Here is a 13,094-nt window from a genome sequence, read left to right as displayed (position 1 = left end):
GAGTCGGAGGCCAGCCTCGGCCACTCAGCGAGGCCCTGAGCAACGCAGGGAGACCCTGTCTCAAAATAAGAAATAAAAGGGGCTGCGGGTGTGGCTCAGTGGGACCTGGAGGTGTCTGACCACTCCAGGACCCTCTGGCCGAGAACCGGTGAAATCAATAGAGGGCCACTTGCATGTTGTGCCGACGTCACCTCGGTACAAAATCTGGGAAGGGGAATGTCAGACAGAGCCTCAGAGGTTGTCTGGGGCGGCATCGCTGTGCTCTGAAGAGTCTGCCGAGGAGACTCCGGCCCACGGAGCCGTGCTGACGGAGGACACACAAAATCATGTTCACAATGAGCCCTTTGGTGGGCCGCGTTTAATCAGAGACGGCAAATGGGAATCATGGCCACTTAGAGTGTGAACTGAAGACGGAAGGTGCCCCTTGAACACGCATTTGAAATGCAGCCAGCTGTCGGCATCTGGGGGCTCCGGATCCGAAGATTCAGCCGAGCTGGGGTCCAAAATACTCAGGGAAGTGAGGTCGCCTTGGTAGTGAACAGGCCTAGATTTGTGCCTTCTCCTTATGGCCTCAGCGATACAAGGTGACACTCTGCACAGAACATGGCGTAGGGTCTCACAGGTCATGCGGCCGCCATTCAAAGCGCATAGTGCAAGCACCACACCATTTACGGCAGGGGATTGAGCTCCGGGGGGGGGTTGTACCCAATGTGTGGGGACCCTGGACCTGGTGAATTCTTCCCAACGTGCCTTAGGGTGACACTCAGGGGGACAGAAGGTAGCCACCTGGACAGGGTCTGCTTCTGCCAGGCTTGGAGCTGCTAGTTTTAGCGCACACTCGCAGACCTCGGATCTGTGGCCCAGCGCGCGCGCTGCAGGCTGCCCAGGGCCTGCACCGGGACCTCATCTGCCGGACGCAGCTGGCCCCAGCTGCCCTCCTCTGCGGGGACGCGTTTTAATCCTGCAAGGATTCATCTTCCCGGCTCCCATCCTCGCTGGGCAGGCGGGCGCTCATTAGGTCGGGCCGCTTCTCGGGGTTCTGTCGAGGCGACGATCCATATTGCTGCACTCCCACTGCCCCTTGGCCCTGGTAGCGATTCCATTTCACGTTCCCGGGCATTAATTCTTAATTCCTGGCCACATTTCCCTCCCGCCAACGACGGAGACGTTATTGGAAAGGTAATAAGAGAAAGCCCGGGTCCCGCGCCGCGAGTGCGCTCCGAGTGCGCTCCGGCCCCGTCGTCGCAGAAGATCATGGAGACTTCATTATTTCTTTTCAATAGCAGCGCGCACTCCGCCTTTTGATTACGCATTTCCATACTGCCATCCATCACCCCGGCCGGAGCGAGACGCTGAATATTCAGATTAAATTGGAACTTTTTTTTCCCTATGAATAAAGAATCCGATTCCATTCCGTAATATACACTGTCTCCGGGGAGAGGAAATTGAGTTGAAGGTTGCTGAAGGCAAGTGAGAAAATTGTATTATCCAAATACAGAATTCTTTTGCTCGTCATCAAAACCTGAACCACAGCCGTGGGGGACGAAAGGGTCAGGAGAGAATTCAATTAGAGATGAAAATGGAAAAAAAAAAAGGGGGGGGGGCCTTTCCAACTTACCTTTTATGTTTCCAAACAAGTGGCGCGAGGTGCGCGCGGGAGGAAGCGGATGCGTCAAGGTCCTGCGGGAGAATCAGGCCACGGGGATGACTCCACCTCCCACCCCTCCCCACCGGGCCCTGCTCCGGGGCGCAGGAACCCCTCGCAGGCCCACAGGACCCCTGGAGGACGCACAGGGTGGTCCTGCGGCTCTGGGACCAGGTGCCAGACACCCAGGGGCTAAAACCACAGGAGTCCAGCTCCCCAGCCCTGGAGGGCAGAGGCTGGACCAGGGTCCCAGGCTGAGCTCCCTCCACGGACTCCACCACGGAAGTTCCTCCTGCCTCTCCAGCTCCTGGGCTCCAGGTGGCCCTGGGCGGGTGGCCCCTCACTGCAGTCTCTGCCTCCGTCTCCACGGGGCTCCTCCTCTGCGTCTGTGTCCCCTCCTCTGTCTCTGGGGAGGACACGGCCATGGCCTGAGGGCCCCCTGACCCAGGAGGAGCCCAGCTCAGGGCCCTTCACTAACGACCTCTGCAGAGACCCTGTTTCCAAATAACCCCCCACAGTTCTGGGGTTGGGTAGGGTATGCCTCTCGGGGCACCCAAGCGCCTGGGCTGGCGAGGGGCGGGGACACTAAGGTACAGGAAACAGGCTTCTGGCGAGCTACACTGAGTGTTCACGACGTCGCCGCCAAACTGTCAGCTCTCTTCCATGTCCTGGTTTCCTCATGTCCCCGTGAACCAGCCCCACCTCACCAGACGGTCCTAAGCCCTTCCTGGGAAATCCCACGCAAAACATGCCCAGCCCTGGGGGCGGGGTGGCAGGATGAGAATCACTCTGGAACCTCATTGTCCACTGGGCAGCGAAGAACGTCGCGGAGCGCTCTGTGCGCCCCCAAGACGGGAGCCGGACCCTCACGCGCTCCAGGTGCTGACTGAGGAGAACGCAGACCCTGAACGCTCTGTGCGCCCCCAAGACGGGAGCCGGACCCTCACGCGCTCCAGGTGCCGACCTAGGAGAACACCGACGCGGAGCGCTCTGTGCGCCCCCAAGACGGGAGCCGGACCCTCATGCGCTCCAGGTGCTGACTGAGGAGAATGCAGACGCGGAGCGCTCTGTGCGCCCCCAAGACGGGAGCCGGACCCTCACGCGCTCCAGGTGCCGACCTAGGGGAACGCAGACCCTGAACGCTCTGTGCGCCCCCAAGACGGGAGCCCGACCCTCACGCGCTCCAGGTGCCGACCTAGGGGAACGCAGACCCTGAACGCTCTGTGCGCCCCCAAGACGGGAGCCGGCCCCTCACACGCTCCAGGTGCCGACCTAGGAGAACGCAGACGCGGAGCGCTCTGTGCGCCCCCAAGACGGGAGCCCGACCCTCACGCGATCCAGGTGCCGACCCAAGAGAACGCAGACGCGGAGCGCTCTGTGCGCCCCGAAGACAGGAGCCACCTTGAGCACCCAATACGGAAAATGGACCCTCACGCGCTCCAGATGCGGGTGTGCCTGGGGATCCCTCTGATGGGGGCTGGCCACCCTCCTGGTCCAGCGCCTTTCCAGCTGCCCGTGGCACCCCTTCTTCCTAAACCGTGCACAGGGCCTTCCGGGGGCTTCTCGCCCGCTCTCCTGCACAGCCACCTCCCTCTTCGTGGAAGTGAAATTCACTGTATGCGAGGTCCACCATTGGTGGGAGCTCCCGGCCTTCGGTTTCCTCTCCAGGTTGTGACCACCACCTCGGCCTAGTTCCAGATCACGCTCAACCCCAGCAGGAGACCCCTCCCCATTCCCCGCCCAGCCCTGGCACTGACCCACCTGTTTTCTGTCCGCGGTCATTGGCTCCTTCTGGACATTTGGTATCAACAGGGCAGCACAGTTGGTTGCCCAGACACTGGACCTCGAAGTGATGGCCCAAATTGTTCCCAAGGGCTAAAGGACAGAGGAGGAGGGGGTCCCTCCAGATGGACGGCCTCAACACAGACTCGGTAAAGTGGAGGGAGAAGCAGCCTTCCTGTTCCCGAGGGACAGTGGTCACCAACGTGCACCAGCCTCTCCCACCACCGAGGCCACACGTGCGCCCTGCTGTGGGCTGACCATGCCCCCACTGGCCCCAGGACCTTGGGATGTGCTGTGTGTGGAGGCAGGTATGTGGCCCCAGGGTGGCCCTGACCCAGCAGGACTGGAGTCCTTGTAAGAGGAGGAGAGGAGGACACACACACACACAGAGGGACGGCCCTGAAAGGCATTAAAATCACGGGGTCACTGTGCCCCCACACCGAGGCCGGCCGGGAGCTGGTCAGGTGGTGACCGTTCCTGTCGCTGTAACACATCCTGGGATGTCGGACCGAGAACAAGGAACAGAGCAGTTCTTCACCTCATGGCTGGCAGTGGAGAGCAAGAGGAAGAGCCCGGGGTCCCAGGATCCCCTTCCAAGCCACACCCCCAAAGACCTAACTTGCTCTCACCAGGCCCCGCCTCTTAAAAGCTACACCACCTCTCAGCAGCACCAAGCCGGGAGCCAGGCCCTCAACACGTGGGGCTTTGGGCACATCCAGAGCCAATCTCTCAGGCTTGTGGCACATGCTCACATGCCGGCTCGGCACCAGCTCAGCCCGTACAAAATGGAGACGGCAGAGCTTCTCACAGCAAGATGGTCCCCAGGATATGAAGGCCCTCGGCAGAAGCAGCACCAAACCACGAGTCAGGGTGAGGGGTGTAGCCTTCCACTTGTCACAGGAAGGTCCCCTCTGCCTGACCCACACCCTTGGGCGCCCGAGCTCCCCCTGGGAGTTGGAAACAAGAAAGAAGCCGCATGTGGTGGCACAAGCCTGTAATCCCAGCAGCTTGGAGGCTGAGGCAGGAGGACAGCAAGTTGGAGGCCAGCCTGAATAACTTATCGAGGCCCTAAGCAAGTGAGCAGCAAGACCCTGTCTCTAAGTAAAAAATAAAAAGGGCTGGGGTGCGGCTCTGTGGTCACGCACCCCTGGACCCCATCCCTGTTAAAAAACAAAGCAAGAGGAAGCCAGAGTGCTCTGGTAAAGGCCGATCAAAATGGAGCAGAACCCAGGCCTGGGCCCGTGCCACTGTAATCAATGTCTCCTTGGTGACAGAAGAGAAGGGAACTCTGAGCCCGTCCAGGTCCCAGGGGGATTCTGCAAGCCCAGCAGCTGCAGGTGGGGCTGGGGGACACAGGGGCTCAGGGCTGAGGTGGCAGGGGCGGGCCTCTCCTGGAGGCCCCAACCCTTAGAGCTTCATTGTGCCTCCAGCCAGGAGGACCCCTCTTCTGCTGGGGACAGCGCTGCAGACTCCAGGCCCCGCCCGCCTGCCCGGCTCCACAGCCCCTTCATTCTCCCTGCCCAGGGCCTCCCGGAGGGGACCCCAGGCCCGCAGAGGCCTGAAGGCCCACTGTGTCTGCCCCGCGCCGGCCCTGCCCTGGCGTCTCCGCGGTGCCCACGTCTATAAATCCAGCTCTGCGGGCGCTCAAAGGAGCCCTTTGCCCCGAAACCACACGGATGAATCAGACGGCTCCTGTCAAGGCGCAGGGTGAAAAGCGCCCCTGTTCCCGGCAGCGGTGGGTCTGTGCTCCGCGGACGGACGCACGCGGACCTGCCTGGGCGCACGCCTGGGCGCACGCCCCGGGGAGCAGAGCGCACACAGCCTCAGCACCTCGCCCCAGCCCCAGCCTCCGCCTCCCTGCGAGACGCGCCCCGGTCACACCCAGCAAGAAACAAGACCCAAGTGTGAGACCCCCGCCCTCAAAATAGACGGGCGCCTGGCCGCCTGCGGGCGAGCCCAGCTCCTGCAGGACCTGGCAGTCTCCCTGCGAAGCAGGCTCGGCCCGGGGAGCTCGCTTTAGGCTTCACTTAGGTCTAGAGGGTGAGCTGGGCTGCGGGCAGCTCGGGCGCTTGGCCAGGCCCCGGTGGCACGCCCGGAAGACCCTGTCTCCTCCGGCGACCGGGCTCTTTTGTGACCCTCAAAGCAGTTATTCCCATCCTAGAGAGCCTGCGGGGAGAGGAGTCGCACTCCCCAGCCGGTCATTCTGTTTGATAAGTAAAACCAGCCGAAACACGGCCCTCGGTGTCCCGAGGCTGCCCGCCTAATTGCAAAACCCCGACCCAGGGCCCCACTCGCACTCCAGGAGCGCAGGCTCGCTCCGCGATCGGCGGGCACGCACTGCGCAGGCTCGTCGGCTCCCGCGGCCACCCACTGCGCATGCCCGCTGCCGTTCTCCGCCCTCCCGCTCACGCTCAGCGGTGCCTCTCGCTCGCTCCCCGCGGGCATGCACTGCGCATGCTCGACCACTAGGCCTTCTGAATCTGGTCTTCAGCGGTCTGCTCCGCGCAGGCTCGATCCAGGAGCCTGCCCCGCCTACTCCGGCGGGCACGCGCCGCGCATGCTCACACCACTACACCTCCTGAGGCGGCGCGTGCCGCCCCCCCTGAGCTGCCGGAAGGCCGAGCGGCCTCGGGCGGCACGGCCGCCGCCGCCCATTCCTCATCCCACTGCAGGCCCTCAGCCCGACCAAGCCCCTGCGGAGGCCGGGAGGGCGGCGAGGCCCGCGCGCCGAGCGGCGGCGTCGCCGTGGTGATGACGTGTCCGCCGTGGTGACGTCGCGCGGCGCGGTGACGCGCGACGCGGCGCCCGTGTTTGGGAGCGCGGCGGGCGCGCCCGTTTTGAAGCGGCGCTGAGCGGCGCGGGCGTCGCCGGGGCCCGGGCCGCCGCCCCTGCCCGCCGCGCGACGCCCGCCAGGCCCGGGCCGCCCGCTCGCGGCCGCCGCGCCCCGCCTCGGCCCGCGGCCCCGGGCGGCAGAGCCCCGGGAGGCCGGGGCGGCCCGGGCCGCGCCCACCATGCCGCCGGGCAAGGTGCTGCAGCCGGTGCTGAAGATGAAGGTGGACGAGCTGTTCCTGTGCTGGCTCAGCGAGGCCAGCACGCAGCGCATGCTGCAGGACGGCCTGCACCGCATCAAGGCGCCCGGCCCCGCCGCGCTGGGCGCCGGCGACGCGGGCCCGCCCGAAGCCTGGCCGCCCGCCTGCAGGCCCGGCGCGCCCGAGCCCCCGGGGCCGCCGCCGCCGCCGGGCCCGCGCCCGCGCTGCCCCTGGAGCCGCCGCCAGCCCCCGGCACGGGCCGCACGCCCGCGGCGCCCGCAGGTCCACGGGCCCCAGAGCGGTAAGTCGCCCTCGCCCCTGCACCCCGCGCCGAGCCCCTGCACCCCGCGCCGAGCTCCTGCACCCCGCGCCGAGCCCCTGCACCCCGCGCCGAGCCCCTGCACCCCGCGCCGAGCCCCTGCATCCCGCGTCGAGCCCCTGCACCCCGCGCCGAGCCCCTGCACCCCGCGCCGAGCCCCTGCACCCCGAGTCGAGCCCCTGCACCCGCGCCGAGCCCCTGCACCCCGCGCCGAGCCCCTGCACCCCGCCACCAAGTGGCCCGCGTCCCCGCGCTGTCGTGACAGTTTGCAGTCCCAGGGTGCACGCGCTTGGAGAGTTCAGCTCCCCAGGCTGGCAGCCCTTGTCCCCTTCCAGAGTCGTTTCCACCGGCTCCAGGAGTGAGCCGACGGTTCCTGCCCGAGTGTGTCCGGGGACCGGTGCACAGTGTGTCGCTTCTTCCTCTAAAGGCCCCTCCTGTCACTTCACACTGTATCAGTTTAACGGAGTGAACCGTGGCCCCCGGTCGGTACCGAGAAAGGTGTGGTTGGTGCGCCTTGCACACCCAGGACCGTCCACTGAGCTCCTTTGACGCACGGGCAGTGCTTCCACTTGGCGGTGCCCGGCGGCCCTGAGCACGTCAGGAAGGGATTGTAATGTGCCCCGTAGTCCCCTTCCCAGCCCAGAGGGTCTGCCCGCGGAGTGCGGAGTGACCGCGTCATGTGCAGAAGAGAGCTTGTCATTTAAGGCACTGGCGGTGCTCTGCTGGGACCTGAGCTGGGACCTTTTACAGAAAGTAGGGCTGGGGGCAGTGAGTGAGAGCTGGCGCGGCGTGGGGAGCACCTGCTTAGCCCCCACCCACCCTGGTGTGTCTGCAAGGGGGCTGGCCTCGGCCTGCAGAACGCGAGGCCCAGGACCCTCCCCTGAGCTCTGGGCCAGTGCACTCTCCCAGGAAGCTGCCCGGCTTTGGCACCTCGCAGTCCCGCCTGGGTCCCCATTCACTGTGGACAGGACAAGCCGTGGGGTCCTCCCAGCCCCGCCTGGCCCTCTGAGTTGCTGATGAGCTGCCCGCCGGGGATGGGGGGGTCCCTCAGGAGTGAGGGGCTCGAGGGGAGAGCCGAGATTATTTTCAGTGACAGAAAACCAGGAGCCACTGGTAGTCCCTGACCCTGAGGCTGGGGAAGGCCGAGGGCTGAGAACGCACAGCCCTCAGTCTTCAGGGAGGACAGTCGGGGGACTCTGAAAGACGGCGCCTTGTGCAGAGCCCCCGGGGGCAGCCTGGGAGTGGAGATGAGGCTCCACAGGGCGCAAAGCAGGGAGAGGCCGCTTCTCTGCACGGAGTCCATGGGGAGGTGAGGGGTAGGGGGTCCCTCGGGAGGTGAGGGGTAGAGGGTCCATGGGAGGTGAGGGGTAGAGGGTCCCTCGGGAGGTGAGGGGTAGAGGGTCCATGGGAGGTGAGGGGTAGAGGGTCCATGGGGAGGTGAGGGGTAGGGGGTCCGTGGGGAGGTGAGGGGTAGGGGGTCCCTGGGGAGGTGAGGGGTAGGGGGTCCGTGGGGAGGTGAGGGGTAGGGGGTCCCTGGGGAGGTGAGGGGTAGAGGGTCTCTCAGGAGGTGAGAGGTAGAGGGTCTGTGGGGAGGTGAGGGGTAGAGGGTCCCTCGGGAGGTGAGGGGTAGAGGGTCTCTCAGGAGGTGAGAGGTAGAGGGTCTGTGGGGAGGTGAGGGGTAGGGGGTCCCTGGGGAGGTGAGGGCTAGAGGGTCCTCGGGAGGTGAGGGGTAGAGGGTCTCTCGGGAGGTGAGAGGTAGAGGGTCTCTCGGGAGGTGAGGGGTAGGGGGTCCGTGGGGAGGTGAGGGGTAGAGGGTCCCTCGGGAGGTGAGGGGTAGAGGGTCCGTGGGGAGGTGAGGGTCGTAGAGGGTCCGTGGGGAGGTGAGGGGTAGAGGGGTCCCTCGGGAGGTGAGGGGTAGAGGGTCCGTGGGGAGGTGAGGGGTAGAGGGTCCGTGGGGAGGTGAGGGGTAGGGGGTCCGTGGGGAGGTGAGGGGTAGAGGGTCCGTGGGGAGGTGAGGGGTAGGGGGTCCCTGGGGAGGTGAGGGGTCGAGGGTCCGTGGGGAGGTGAGGGGTAGAGGGTCCCTCGGGAGGTGAGGGGTAGGGGGTCCGTGGGGAGGTGAGGGGTAGAGGGTCCGTGGGGAGGTGAGGGGTAGAGGGTCCCTCGGGAGGTGAGGGGTAGGGGGTCCCTCGGGAGGTGAGGGGTAGAGGGTCCGTGGGGAGGTGAGGGGTCGAGGGTCCGTGGGGAGGTGAGGGGTAGGGGGTCCGTGGGGAGGTGAGGGGTAGAGGGTCCGTGGGGAGGTGAGAGGTAGGGGGTCCGTGGGGAGGTGAGGGGTAGGGGGTCCGTGGGGAGGTGAGGGGTAGGGGGTCCGTGGGGAGGTGAGGGGTAGGGGGTCCGTGGGGAGGTGAGGGGTAGGGGGTCCGTGGGGAGGTGAGGGGTAGAGGGTCCGTGGGGAGGTGAGGGGTAGAGGGTCCGTGGGGAGGTGAGGGGTAGAGGGTCCGTGGGGAGGTGAGGGGTCGAGGGTCCGTGGGGAGGTGAGGGGTAGGGGGTCCGTGGGGAGGTGAGGGGTAGAGGGTCCGTGGGGAGGTGAGAGGTAGGGGGTCCGTGGGGAGGTGAGGGGTAGGGGGTCCGTGGGGAGGTGAGGGGTAGGGGGTCCGTGGGGAGGTGAGGGGTAGAGGGTCCGTGGGGAGGTGAGGGGTAGAGGGTCCCTCGGGAGGTGAGGGGTAGAGGGTCCGTGGGGAGGTGAGGGGTAGAGGGTCCGTGGGGAGGTGAGGGGTAGGGGGTCCGTGGGGAGGTGAGGGTCGTAGAGGGTCCGTGGGGAGGTGAGGGGTAGAGGGTCCCTCGGGAGGTGAGGGGTAGAGGGTCCGTGGGGAGGTGAGGGTTGTAGAGGGTCCGTGGGGAGGTGAGGGGTAGGGGGTCCGTGGGGAGGTGAGGGGTAGAGGGTCCCTCGGGAGGTGAGGGGTAGAGGGTCCCTTGGGAGGTGAGGGGTAGGGGGTCCCTCGGGAGGTGAGGGGTAGGGGGTCGGTGGGGAGGTGAGGGGTAGGGGGTCCGTGGGGAGGTGAGGGGTAGAGGGTCCCTCGGGAGGTGAGGGGTAGAGGGTCCCTGGGGAGGTGAGGGGTAGAGGGTCCCTCGGGAGGTGAGGGGTAGAGGGTCCGTGGGGAGGTGAGGGGTAGGGGGTCCGTGGGGAGGTGAGAGGTAGGGGGTCCGTGGGGAGGTGAGGGGTAGAGGGTCCGTGGGGAGGTGAGGGGTAGAGGGTCCCTCGGGAGGTGAGGGGTAGAGGGTCCGTGGGGAGGTGAGGGGTAGAGGGTCCGTGGGGAGGTGAGGGGTCGAGGGTCCGTGGGGAGGTGAGGGGTAGGGGGTCCGTGGGGAGGTGAGGGGTAGAGGGTCCGTGGGGAGGTGAGAGGTAGGGGGTCCGTGGGGAGGTGAGGGGTAGGGGGTCCGTGGGGAGGTGAGGGGTAGGGGGTCCGTGGGGAGGTGAGGGGTAGAGGGTCCGTGGGGAGGTGAGGGGTAGAGGGTCCCTCGGGAGGTGAGGGGTAGAGGGTCCGTGGGGAGGTGAGGGGTAGAGGGTCCGTGGGGAGGTGAGGGGTAGAGGGTCCGTGGGGAGGTGAGGGGTAGGGGGTCCGTGGGGAGGTGAGGGTCGTAGAGGGTCCGTGGGGAGGTGAGGGGTAGAGGGTCCCTCGGGAGGTGAGGGGTAGAGGGTCCGTGGGGAGGTGAGGGTCGTAGAGGGTCCGTGGGGAGGTGAGGGGTAGGGGGTCCGTGGGGAGGTGAGGGGTAGGGGGTCCCTCGGGAGGTGAGGGGTAGAGGGTCCCTCGGGAGGTGAGGGGTAGGGGGTCCCTCGGGAGGTGAGGGGTAGGGGGTCCATGGGGAGGTGAGGGGTAGGGGGTCCGTGGGGAGGTGAGGGGTAGGGGGTCCGTGGGGAGGTGAGGGGTAGAGGGTCCCTCGGGAGGTGAGGGGTAGAGGGTCCCTGGGGAGGTGAGGGGTAGAGGGTCCCTCGGGAGGTGAGGGGTAGAGGGTCCGTGGGGAGGTGAGGGGTAGGGGGTCCGTGGGGAGGTGAGAGGTAGGGGGTCCGTGGGGAGGTGAGGGGTAGAGGGTCCGTGGGGAGGTGAGGGGTAGAGGGTCCCTCGGGAGGTGAGGGGTAGAGGGTCCGTGGGGAGGTGAGGGGTCGAGGGTCCGTGGGGAGGTGAGGGGTCGAGGGTCCGTGGGGAGGTGAGGGGTAGGGGGTCCGTGGGGAGGTGAGGGGTAGAGGGTCCGTGGGGAGGTGAGAGGTAGGGGGTCCGTGGGGAGGTGAGGGGTAGGGGGTCCGTGGGGAGGTGAGGGGTAGGGGGTCCGTGGGGAGGTGAGGGGTAGAGGGTCCGTGGGGAGGTGAGGGGTAGAGGGTCCCTCGGGAGGTGAGGGGTAGAGGGTCCGTGGGGAGGTGAGGGGTAGAGGGTCCGTGGGGAGGTGAGGGGTAGAGGGTCCGTGGGGAGGTGAGGGGTAGGGGGTCCGTGGGGAGGTGAGGGTCGTAGAGGGTCCGTGGGGAGGTGAGGGGTAGAGGGTCCCTCGGGAGGTGAGGGGTAGAGGGTCCGTGGGGAGGTGAGGGTCGTAGAGGGTCCGTGGGGAGGTGAGGGGTAGGGGGTCCGTGGGGAGGTGAGGGGTAGAGGGTCCCTCGGGAGGTGAGGGGTAGAGGGTCCCTCGGGAGGTGAGGGGTAGGGGGTCCCTCGGGAGGTGAGGGGTAGGGGGTCCGTGGGGAGGTGAGGGGTAGGGGGTCCGTGGGGAGGTGAGGGGTAGGGGGTCCGTGGGGAGGTGAGGGGTAGGGGGTCCGTGGGGAGGTGAGGGGTAGGGGGTCCGTGGGGAGGTGAGGGGTAGGGGGTCCGTGGGGAGGTGAGGGGTAGGGGGTCCGTGGGGAGGTGAGGGGTAGGGGGTCCGTGGGGAGGTGAGGGGTAGGGGGTCCCTGGGGAGGTGAGGGGTAGGGGGTCCGTGGGGAGGTGAGGGGTAGGGGGTCCCTGGGGAGGTGAGGGGTAGGGGGTCCGTGGGGAGGTGAGGGGTAGAGGGTCCGTGGGGAGGTGAGGGGTAGAGGGTCCGTGGGGAGGTGAGGGGTAGGGGGTCCCTGGGGAGGTGAGGGGTAGGGGGTCCCTGGGGAGGTGAGGGGTAGGGGGTCCGTGGGGAGGTGAGGGGTAGGGGGTCCCTGGGGAGGTGAGGGGTAGAGGGTCCGTGGGGAGGTGAGGGGTAGGGGGTCCCTGGGGAGGTGAGGGGTAGAGGGTCCCTGGGGAGGTGTGGGGTAGGGGGTCCGTGGGGAGGTGAGGGGTAGGGGGTCCCTCAGGAGGTGAGGGTCCGCCGGGCTCTGCTGGTCTAGGGTGTGGCTGTGGAGGCACCTGGGCTTTGGGGTCCAGGGTCAGGGTGGCTCTGGGGTGGCCGCCTGGTCCCCTGGCCTCCCTGGTGGGTGCGCCTCCCGGCCTCTGGGTGGCTGCTGGGTCCTCCCAGCCGAGGGCTCCCGTGCTGCCAGGGAGGTGGGAGGGTCTCCGTGCTGCTGCCCAGGCCTTGGGGTGGACCTGCAGTGGGAGGGTCTCCGTGCTGCTGCCCAGGCTTGGGGTGGACCTGCAGTGGGAGGGTCTGCGTGCTGCTGCCCAGGCCTTGGGGTGGACCTGCAGTGGGAGGGTCTGCGTGCTGCTGCCCGGGCCTTGGGGTGGACCTGCAGTGGGTACTGGCACAGTGGTCCCTTCCCCAGGTGGCCCCGGCTCTCGTGCCGTCTGTGTGCCTGCAGGGGCCCTGACCGCCACGCGGGTGCCGAGGGCGCTCCCCAGTGCCCACTGGGACAGGGGTGTCCCCGGCTCTGGCGCTGGTGCCCCTTCCTGAGACTGAGCGCCGGCCTGGTCCACCCCAGGTGTCTGGGTCAGCTCCCCTTCACCCCACGCTGCCCAGTGGCTGTGGTCTGCTGCTGAGGGCTGGGCTCCTGGGTGCTGAGTCCCGTTGGGGACGGCTCCTGGGACTCTGGTCCCGCTTTCTCCCGCCGCGAGCCTCGGGGCGCGGTGTTCCCACGCAGGTGCCCTCTGTGGGAGGACGCGACTTCCTCCTCACCCCGTGCCCCTCGCGCCTCTGCCGCTGCTGCCTCTGGCGGACCTCCCTGCCCTGCCCAGGGCCTGCTGAGAGCCACGCACCTGTCCCCAGCTTGCGGGGACACTCGCCACCCCTCTCAGGGCAGTGCATCCTCCTCCTCCTGGCCTGGGACCTGAGGTCAGTGGGCTGGGCGGCTCACGGCTGGGTCCTGCCATGGCGTCCGCGTGTGCCGAGAGCCGCGGCCCCTTCTGGCCGGGCTCAGAGCGGGGCCACCCGGCCTCTGGAGCGT

General features: G+C 67.3%; 1 long non-coding RNA gene across 1 annotated transcript; it reads right to left on the bottom strand.

The window, feature by feature from the left end:
- Nucleotides 1-324: 324 nt before the first annotated feature.
- LOC144373138 (uncharacterized) lies at nt 325-3,365 on the bottom strand. The gene is made up of 2 exons (XR_013432899.1): nt 1,619-3,365; nt 325-1,460 (listed from the first exon to the last, which is right to left on the bottom strand). It is a non-coding gene; the product is annotated as an uncharacterized LOC144373138 (long non-coding RNA).
- Between the last annotated feature and the right edge of the window lie 9,729 nt (nt 3,366-13,094).

Source organism: Ictidomys tridecemlineatus, unplaced genomic scaffold (assembly GCF_052094955.1).
Source record: "Ictidomys tridecemlineatus isolate mIctTri1 unplaced genomic scaffold, mIctTri1.hap1 Scaffold_2578, whole genome shotgun sequence".
Lineage (NCBI taxonomy): Eukaryota > Metazoa > Chordata > Mammalia > Rodentia > Sciuridae > Ictidomys > Ictidomys tridecemlineatus.
The sequence above is the reverse complement of the archived record's forward strand: the minus strand, read 5'-3'. Positions and strand labels throughout refer to the sequence as shown.